The following is a 10828-nucleotide window of genomic DNA, read 5'->3' as shown; positions in this document are numbered from 1 at the left end:
CTGACCGGACTTGTACCGGGATATGACGTTGGAACAATCTATCTGCTATTTCGCAGTATTGTTCGTCGTCCTTATCGCCGGCTAGAGCTTCCAGGTGTAAGTGGAGGGCGTCCGGTATCTTGGAGAGGTGAATGGAGCGGAGGAGTTCCTTGGGCAATGACACCTTTGCCCGGGTGTTGAGGGCGGCCATAAGGGTGTATAATTGTGACGGGGTGATGTCGCCGAGTTCACTATGCTGGATATCTCAGTAGAGCTGGTCGTCGGGCTTGGTATAAAGCTTTCGTAAGGCAGTCTTGAGGGCGGAACACTTGCCTTCTTGTGGAGGAGAGGAGACGACGTTACGGACAAGAGCGATGACGTCCGTTGGTAGCGCGGCGATGTACGCGCCGAAGGCTTGGAGGTCCGGCACGTTACCTTGAGTGGCTAAATAGGCCTCTGTGTGAACTAGCCAGCTCTCCAAGTCACGGGAGAAACTGGGAAGTTTCACTTGTGTGTTTTCCATAATCCTGGTTGTCCTTCACCGGGGTCACCACTTTGTAGTAGTATTTGGTTCGGAACAACGGCAGGACAAATGGAAATCAACACAAAATATCTAATCTCTTTCTTTTGGTAATTAGCCACAAGGTGCGACACTAGAAGTGTCACATGAGAAATATTGGTGAAGCTCGGACTAAGGCCACAGCTTAGTGGAGCTTATGGTTGTAGCTGGACGTGGAGCCTAACGTCAGCGAGGCGGTAGCAGATGATGACGGCGAGGCTCGATGGGACGGCTAGAAGATTGGACGAGGAGATGTTGTTGTGTGCGCTGGCCGGTACTGTCCTGTCCATCTCGGTGAAACGCCGATCTTTTAAGGGAGGCTGGTGGGAACGTGAGGAGCTTTCCAAGTTCCTGATTGGCTGACCGCTGGCTGGCAGGGACACCCTTGCGAACTACGCTTGCCAACTACAGGAACTTGAAGATTTCTTTGATCAGTGTGTGACGGGTTGTAGGATGCATGACGTCACTATATATATATATATATATATATATATATATATATATATATATATATATATATATATATGTATATATATATATAATACTAATGACCCACTTTCGGAGAAGAATAAGCGAAAGTAAAAAGATCCGTATATTTCGATCACTATCTGTAATCCTCTTCAGCAGATGTGAATTACAGAGTGGATAACAAGTATTCATAAAGAAGTAGTGAGGTAAGCATGAAGGGGCAGGGGTTCAGGTCATGTGTCCGAGGCTGCGTGGACATTGGTGGATTTTGTCCACTGCTAATGCTACCTTCTACATTAGCAGTGGACAAAATCCACCATGTCCACGCAACGCCGGACACATGACCTGAGCCCCTGTCCCTTCCTGCTTACCTCACTACTTCTGTATAAATACTTGTTGTTCTCAACTCTGTAATTTACATATGTTGAAGAGGATCACAGTTAGTGATCGAAATATACGGATCTTTTTACTTTCGCTTATTCTTCTCCGAAAGTGGGTCATTAGTATTATATATATATTTAGTAGTGTGTGTATATATATATATATATATATATATATATATATATATATATATATATATATATATATATATATATTTTGTGTGTGTGTGTGTGTGTGTGTGTGTGTGTGTGTGTGTGTGTGTGTGTGTGTGTGTGTGTGTGTGTATGTATGTATTTACCTAGTTGTATTTTACGAGAAGTGGAGCTATGCTCGTGCTGTCCCGTCTTCTTATCTCGTTTTATCTAGACTTTTTTAAATTCGCATATTGCTTTTGCACACACCACTTTCTCATCTAACTTGTTCCAAACGTCTATTACTCTGTGGGGAAAGCTGTTCTTTTTCAGGTCTCTTCTATAACTGTCTTTCTTGATTTTCTTTCCGTGTCCTCTTGTATTTCTACTATCCCATTTTATCAAATCCTCTCTATTAATAGTTTCTATGCCTTTCATGATTCTATAAATAGTTATCAAGTCTCCTCTCTCTCTTCTTTGCTCTAATGTCTGTAGCTCAAGTTTTGCTAGTCTCTCTTCATATGATGGTTTTGAGAGTGTTGGTGCCAATTTCGTAATTGCTCTTTGTATTCTTTCAAGTTTTGTTATACATTTTTTTTTGTACCTGGTGGCCACGTCGTCGCTGCATACACCAATCTTGGTCTTATCAAGGTGACTAGTATTTTCTTCACAATTTCTTCGTCCAGGTATGTAAATGCCACTTTGATTGTTCTTATCAAATTATAAGTTTCTCCCATTTTTTTTTAATGTTTCTCAGGGGACATATTATTCATAATAATAACTCCTAGGTCCTTCTCATTTTCTACTTTTTTAAATTTCTTCTTCTCCCAATTTATATGATCCCACTATTCTTTTTCTTGCTTCTTCCAAATTCCATTATACTACACTTCTTAATATTGAATTCCATATCCCACTTCCTACTCCATTCCCATACTTTATTGAGATTACTCTGTAGCGACTCACAATCTTCTTCAGTGTTAATTTTTTTTCAACAATTTTGCATCATCTGCAAAGAAGCTCATATAACTTTCAAATCCTTTATCCGCATCATTAATATATATATATATATATATATATATATATATATATATATATATATATATATATACATATATATATGTGTGTGTGTGTGTGTGTGTGTGTGTGTGTGTGTGTGTGTGTGTGTGTGTGTGTATGTATGTATGTATGTATATATATAAAAACATTATTGGGGCCAGAACTGTTCCTTGTGGAACTCCACTTATCACTTCATCTCAATTAGAGTGTTTGTCTCTTATCACCACTCTCATTATTCTTTCATGCAAGAAGTCTTCCATCCACTTCAGCAGTTTGCCCTGTATTCCTTCCGCATTTTCTAATTTCTTAAGTAACTTCTTATGTGGCACCTTATCAAAAGTTTTTTTCAGGTCTAGAAGTGCACAATCAGCCCATCAATCTCTTTCTTGTATTACATCTATTAGCCTTGAATAGAAACACATTAAGTTTGTGGCGCATGATCGTCCTTGTCTAAATCCAAATTGCCTTGGATTTAGTATGTTTTTTTCCAAATGCCTTACCCATCTTATTTTGATCATTCACAAATTTAGCTATCGTACTTGTAAGAGAGACCGGTCTATAGTTAGTAGGGTCTTCCTTGTTTCCACCTTTATATATTGATACTATATTTATTCTTTTCCAACCTTCTGGAACATTTCCTTCTTTCAATGAACTGTTTATTAGACTATATATTTTGTCTGTTAGTTCATTCCTGCATTCTCTCAAAATCCAGTTTACCTTTTCATCCGGTCCATGCGATTTTCTGACATCGAGATTACTCAAGTGATTCATTATTTCATTCCTTGATACTTCTATCTCTTTCATAGGGGGGACTTTCTCCTCCCACTCGACATCTCTAGCTGGTTGTATGTTCTCCCTCGCAAACACCGATTTATAATGCCTGTTCATAATTTCTGCCATTTCTATTTCCTCTGTGTATTCAACTCCTCCTTGTAGTTTCTCTAATTTTTGTTTGTTTTTCAGTTTGTTGTTTACAAATCTGTAAAATAGATTTGGTTGATCTTTACATTTTTCTATGACATCTTTTTCATATTTTCTCCTTTCTTCTCTGCACACTTGTACATATTCATTTCTATAACTAGTATATATTTTCCATTTTTCAGGTCTTTTGTCTTTTTTCAATTTTATCAAAGCTTTATCCCTTTTGTCTTTTAACTCCCTACATATTTTGTTGTACCAACACTTAACATATTATTTTTCTTGCTTTTGTCTTGGAACATACTTTTCCACTCCTTTTTTATATAAATTTTTGTCAACATATTCCATTTCTGTTGTTTTCTCCTTGTATATTCTCTCCTAGTCTGCTTTTTGAAAGAATTATTTTATTTGATCAAAATTTGTTTTTTCATACATCAATCTTCCCTTTCGTTTTTCTAATGTATTTTTCCTCATTTAGTTCCAGTTCAACCAATATGTGGTCACTTTTACTTATTGGTGTCTTATATTCATTCTTGTCTACTATTTCGGGTTCTGAAGTGATTATTAGGTCCAGTCTCGATGGTTCTTCCTCCTTTCTATACCTAGTATTCTCTTGTATCCATTGCGTCATTGTATGTTCTATAGTCATATCAAATAGTAGATTTCCCCATAGGTCGTCTCCACACTTCACTGTCATCTCTTCCCAGTAGATTTCTTTACAATTAAAGTCACCCATTATAACTATTCTTCCTTCATGTTCCATTATCTTATTTAGTGTTATCCTTGTGTCTTCTAACATATTTTTGTGTTCTTTCTCTTCCCACGAAGCCGTTTTAGGAGGCACATAATTTACTACAAACTTCCTGCTCTTCCCATCCTTGTCCTCCACTTCCATCATAATCATCTCTACTGTATTCTTTCCATATGTGACATTCCTCACATTTATATCCTTCTTAGTCAGGAACATAAACAACTCCACACCATTGTTTCTAATTCAATAATTATATGCACCATGTCCTACACTGTTGGGTGGTAGTGGACCTTTCAATTTTGTCTCTACAATTCCCATTATATCCGGCTGTTTTTCCTTCAGGTAATCATTCAGTTCGTTCAAGCCTGTTATTAAACCATCTATATTTGTGAAAGTCACTTTTAATTTTCTGCTACTTCCATCGTGTTTTTTGTTTCCCATCTGTTTTTCTCTGCTATGAACCATTTCCTCACTTTTATATTCACTACTCTCCAATAGAATTTATCTTTTTCTGATCCTGTTCTTTTCTCGTTTTTTCTTTAGCCTCTAGTCTTTTTGTTTTCTCATCCTCTCTTTCCTCTTTATTAATTTCTCTTTTTATCCATACCTATTTATATTGCTCACTGTCTGCTAGTTTCCCTATTTTTGCTAAGATATTCTCTGCTGTCGTTTGTGACCTGAAATTAACCTTAATTGGTCTGGTCTTATCTGTATTGTATTTTCCTAGACTATGCATATTTCTTCTATTTGTTTCCCTGTTTCTGGTTCATCTCCTTGAACTACTTCTAATATCAAATTTACTTTTTCCTTTTCCTCTTTTATTCTTGTAGTCCTATTTTGATCATATTTCTCTTCCATCCCTAATATAATTATACATTTCTTTTTATCCGCTAAGTCTTTTACTATATTTTCCTTCTCCCTCATCACTTTAATAACTGTGTCCTTAGTTTATTCTTTCATCTGCTGTTCCACTATACCTCTAAATTCAATTTTATTGTTCTCTTGTACTTTTTCCAACCACTTACCTCTTTTGCTATGGACTCTTTATTCTCTTTATTATTCCTCTTTAATTCCTCATTATCTTCCTTTACTTCTCTTAACTGTCTTTTTAATTCTTCTATTTCTTTAGTTAGGATGTGATTCTCCTTCTTTAGTTCTTTCAGTTTATCAACTCTCTGGGTAACTAGTGTTAATTGGTTAAACCTAACCTCCCATGTTTCGTTATTATCATTATTATTAATTATTATGATTATTATTATCATTATTATTATCATTATTATTATTATTATTATTATTATTATTATTTAGTTTCTCTAGATTTACTAGTCGAGGGAAGTTGTCACCTCCTCCCTCCTTAAATCCATAATAGTAGTTATCTTCTCTTTCCATTGATCTAGTATTATCTATATTTCTGCTTTTGACACTTCTGCTTCCTTGTTTTTCCTCGTCTGTGTTATGCACCTCTCTTGTTTACACCTTTTCTGACATCCGGGGCCCGTTCGTCCCCTTTCTCATTTCCTTCCATTTTCCTCAGTAATCCCCCTCTTTCTCCTTTTTCTTCATTTTCCCCTACACCACGAGCTTTCCTCTTCCCTATTAATACAACAAATGTACTCCCTCGTTCTTGAGATTAATGAAACTTGAAGTTTTCTTGGAGTTCCAAACTTCGTTGTCCCTTCGACCGACGTGTGTGTGTGTGTGTATTTACCATGGTCTTGGACCACTTGTTGGACTCGTGATCGACTTCTATTTCCCTTCCGGAAGAGAGCTCAGAGCTCATATATGACCGAACTATGGGTAATGCTGTGACCTTACACGCACACACACACACACCCAACTTCCCACCTATGAGGGTTGGAGTAACGATTTGCAGCTCAGCGATACTGAAATTTCATCCCTGGGAGAGCGTCGTGATTAGATTCGGACAAGCCAGGGGAATGAAACTCACAATAACACTAAGGTACTCAGGTTTTTAATGAACACTAGGCTCGAAAGGGAAGGTCGTAGTCTAAGAGCGAAGGAGAACTTGAAGCTTGGAGAGGACTGCTGCTTGGAGAGGAGTGCTGCTTAGAGATGTCGTGCCCTGGAGTGAATGGACTAGCGGACTTCCGACTTGCGACTTGCTAGGTAAGACCACCCGCTTTCGCGGGATTGGTTTTGTGGGAGGGGAAGAATATCTGTAAGAAAATGAAGAGATAGTAGTGTATGAAAGAGGGCTTTTGCTACCGGACAACTAGCTGGTGGGAACCCGGACAGCTTTTCCAAGTTCCTGATTGGCTGGCCGCTGACTAGCTGAGACGTCTTTGCAAACTATGCTTGCCAACTACAGCGAATGTAAAAGCCTAGCTCGAGATGTGTGACGGCCAGTCTGGTTTTGACCAGCGGCGCGTCACTACAATACTCTCCCCCTTCTTTGGGAGCGAGCGCCGCGGAGGGCAAGGCGAGACGCGAGTGATGTGGTAGAACCAGGCTTGCCTTTTTACCACCCGACCGGATCGGGTGATCGTGCCATCAGATGACATCTCTGGAGAGGAGGGCCTGGATGATGGAGAAGGCGGTGGCAGTGTGCTGGAGTCGTGGTCGCTGTGTTGGCGAGGTGGTGTCTGGCTGGGCATGGAGCTATGGGGATATACGGATAGGTGAGAATGGTTGCAATGAAGGGGGAGTGAGTTCGGAGGGAAATTAGGGTCTTGGGGGCTAGGGGGAACACTGGTGGTGGGATGCAGAGTTGGCCTAGGTGATGAAGGGGACGGGTGCGGCGAGGATCCTGACTGAGCCTGGCGGTGTGGGTTTGGGGAATCAGGTGGATAGGGGTGGCCTGAAGAAACGAGTGGTCCCGGGGGAGGGGTGGGGTCTTGAGGTTCGGGGGGAACACTCGATATGGGGCGCAGAGGTTGCTCAGTGGTGGGGATGGGGTCAGGACCATGTTGCAAGAGAAATTGGAGGGGTGGGGAGGTTTGGTAGGGGAAGAAAGGGGAAGGTAATCTGGTTTGAGCCTGTCGATCTGGTTTGGCATCTCGGTCGATGAGGAAGTGTTTCGCCGATCTGCTGATGACTTTGAAGGGTCTATCGTACGGGCGTTGGAGAGGGGTTCGTCTGGAGTCCCGCCTGACGAAAACGTAGTCACTAGCAGCGAGGGCCGGGTGAACATGCACTAGCTTTGATTATGGCGTCCGGGGTGGCGGGGGGCGGCGGGTGTTGGCGAAGGTCTCCTAGATGAGCTGAAGGAGGGCGTAACGGTCAGGAACGCCAACGACGGGGGTGGCAATCTATCCAGGAAGGCGAAGGTTTTCAGCATAAACTAGCTGAGATGGAGACGTCACTATCGACCTTGAGAGTGTTGCGAATGGAGAGGAGCACCGGGGGGAGGGCATCAGCCCAGTTGCATGAGGGTTGCTGTGCCTTGAGTGACTCCTTCAGCTGGCTGTGGAATCTTTCTACTAGTCCATTGGCCTGAGGGTGGTAAGCGGTAGTCGGCCAGTCTGGTTTTGACCAGCGGCGTGTCACTACAAGAGATTCGAACCTGGACCGCCATGGTGGCGGCCGCGAACGCTGCCATTGTGCCACACATACACACACATTTATTAGCCTTAATTATTACAATGTTCGGCTTCCATACTCTTACTGTCGATCATAATTAATCAACTTCCAACTCTAAGAACTGAACATAACTTTTATGATTAATCGTATAAAGCACTTTACGAGACGATTGTCTCACCACTTGTTACCAAGGACATAGACAAAAGGGAGACTCGATTTTACTCAATTTTCTATCGTGCGCATTCACATCGGGTCCGCACGCATTTTCGCCGTCGTAGCGAACTAAATGGAGTGGAGGGGGGTTATATTAGCACAGCACGTTCCGTGTGCATTTTGCTCATGTAAACGTGGTTTCCCGTCATCTCAGCCAAGATCTATATATACCAGGTCTAACCACTTCCGACCGAATTTCGAGAGTGTTGGCGCAGCGGGCCCGTGACATCACCTGGCTGCTCAAAGTGGGGTTCGCGCGTCCCGTCGCTGTTAGTTGTAGCTGGTTCGTTGTACGGGCATGTCGCAGCCTCCTCTCGCACCGCTCCACGCAATTAGTTATATTCTGATAATGAAGATCTATATATACCGGTATATATAGATCTTGACAATGTGGCTTATTGTACCATTAAGGGATGTGGCTCAAACCAAAGAGGAATTAAGCCAAATGTTAATTTTCATCGTTTCCCTGCAAATACACGCACATGTGAACGTGTACACATATAAGCACATACGACGATATCTCCCCGTAGCTGGAACCATGCTAGTCCTTTCAACTGCAAGCGCATAGTTTCGGAGGACCAGAGAAGCATGCTTTTCAGAAAAGGAGATTGGGTAACAAATTCGTGTAAATCGCAGTCCTAATCTAGGTTCGACAAAAACATTAAGTCATGCTTTGATATTTATTGCAGTCTAAGATGTCTCCACAAATCAAATATTGAGATAATAAACAATCCAGATTAGACAAAATTCTACATTCACTTATCAATTAGAGTAACATGATCAAGATCAGGAGAAAAAATCACTTATCAACTGTTTGGAGGAAATCACACATATACTCGTACATGGTTGGAGACAGCCATCCTAAACTAACTTTGCGCGCTCTAGTCCCTAAGTTGAAATGTCACAAACACCTCGCTCGTTTCTTGTGATGTAGCGCTAGTAGGTAGAAGCTTCTAATGAAGAATTGGATTCACACGAACGTGATGTCCTAGGAGCATCGTTGTGAATAGTAAAGGTCCACACTGCATCCTTCGAGGGCCACCCTAGGGGCGACGTGTGGCCATTTCAGAATTCTTAGTTCACCGTCTACCCGGAGTCCATCCTTTGTTGATTCCCACACCCAATTAAACACTCACATTTCGTTATAGTTCACAGTAATCTATCGGCCGATATCGTGGATGTCTTAGGATTCGAAATTCGCTTCGTCGAGAATGGCGGGAGGCCCCAAAACATCTCCTTCGAAGACCATCCTAGAGAAGAGGCACAGTCACTTTAAAAAAAATTGTTCCACCGTTCACTTACAGTAATTTGTCTGGTAATTTCAATTGCAATCCTCCATGTTTGGACAAAATAGTTACACCATCTTCCTTGTCGCTTTCCTGAGATACAATCCGAGACGGCCAGCAACTGAAGGCTGTGGCTAGTTTGGTGGATAGACGCTTACTGAGGGGAATGACACCCGGAGCCGAACACAGAGCGCGATGCCCTGTTTTTGACGGGCGAATTTTCAGTTGTTAATTTGCATGAGGAATGTGGTGTGATGAGGCAGAAGTTGAGGTAATTCTAGGAGTCTTGCAAGGTAGTTACTAGTTATAAGAGAGGGGCACACGATCCTGAATAACCTAATTAAAACTAATCAAAAATAAGAAGTGCAAGCGCGACGGGGTATGGTATGTAACGGGCTCTCCAATAAAACAATAAATATGAGAATTTGGTGATACATAGGCAAAAATGCATCAATTATAACACAAAAAGTACAAGGACACAAAAACATATGGTGAATTAACTAAAGATAATAGTAAGTTGAGACATTTTAATTTTAACCATATAGCACCTTTGATTGGTGACTTCAAGCATGAGCTTACGAAGACATCTTTGGATGGCGAGATGAAATAACTCCTGACTAAAATCGAGAATACTTAGACTGTAGGATGTGTTACTCTACACTGGAATTGGTTGTGAAGGAAACTCAGGCGGAGTTCTCGGCTTTAATGCTCCAAGGATCTGTTCTAACAACTATATACGCGGCAAGCCCTCAGCAAAGCTCGGATGGTTGCTAGACACATATTATACAAATATATTTACAAAGGTTGCCATATGAGGAATATTTGGAAGTTGGGTCGCCTTGGTTGAGGCGTCGGCCGATAAAAGTGCAGGTGTTGACCCGAGACACAACTGCGGCTATTATTCAAGGTAGAGGCTTGACCTGAGACGCCGAGAATCTATTCTTTTTAGTGTGGTGTGAGCCATGATTGTATGTCATAGCCAATGAGTATAGGGAGGAAAGTGATCAAAGTGGCTTAAATGATACAAAGGACGTCTTAAAGTGTTCTACGAAATCATGATAAGACTATTTCCTCTTAAAAATCTGACTGAATGACATCACCAGCTAATGTGCTAGTTTTGTCTATTCTGGATCTTAGAATGGATATTTTACCATTGTCGTTTGTGATGTTTCTACATGTTACTTCTGACTCAACCTCGGAGAGGAAATTGTGCACAGAAACGTTCTTCCAGTTAAATCTAGGTAATGTCGTTTCATCTTTGACTACAGTGATAACATTCTGTGTTGTCATGGTGTTTTGTGTGGTAGATGAATTATCCGAAGATTTATTAACAGGAGGGAATATATCTGGTGTTTTGCAATTCAGAGCAGAGCGACTGTGTACAGGGTCTATACGTTATGCTAAAAAGAGGTTTGGACTTCATAAAGAAATAAAAAACAAAGATTAATTCCCTTCTAGGTGATATCGAGAACGGAAATTGTATCTACTTACCAGGGATAAGGTAGTAGTTTGGCTCTTGGGTTGAGGATGCAGTGGATTCTGTGTG

The sequence above is a fragment of the Oratosquilla oratoria genome, chromosome 24 (assembly GCF_046742065.1).
Source record: "Oratosquilla oratoria isolate Oo_2021 chromosome 24, ASM4674206v1, whole genome shotgun sequence".
Classification (NCBI taxonomy): domain Eukaryota; kingdom Metazoa; phylum Arthropoda; class Malacostraca; order Stomatopoda; family Squillidae; genus Oratosquilla; species Oratosquilla oratoria.
Note: the sequence above shows the minus strand (reverse complement) of the source record.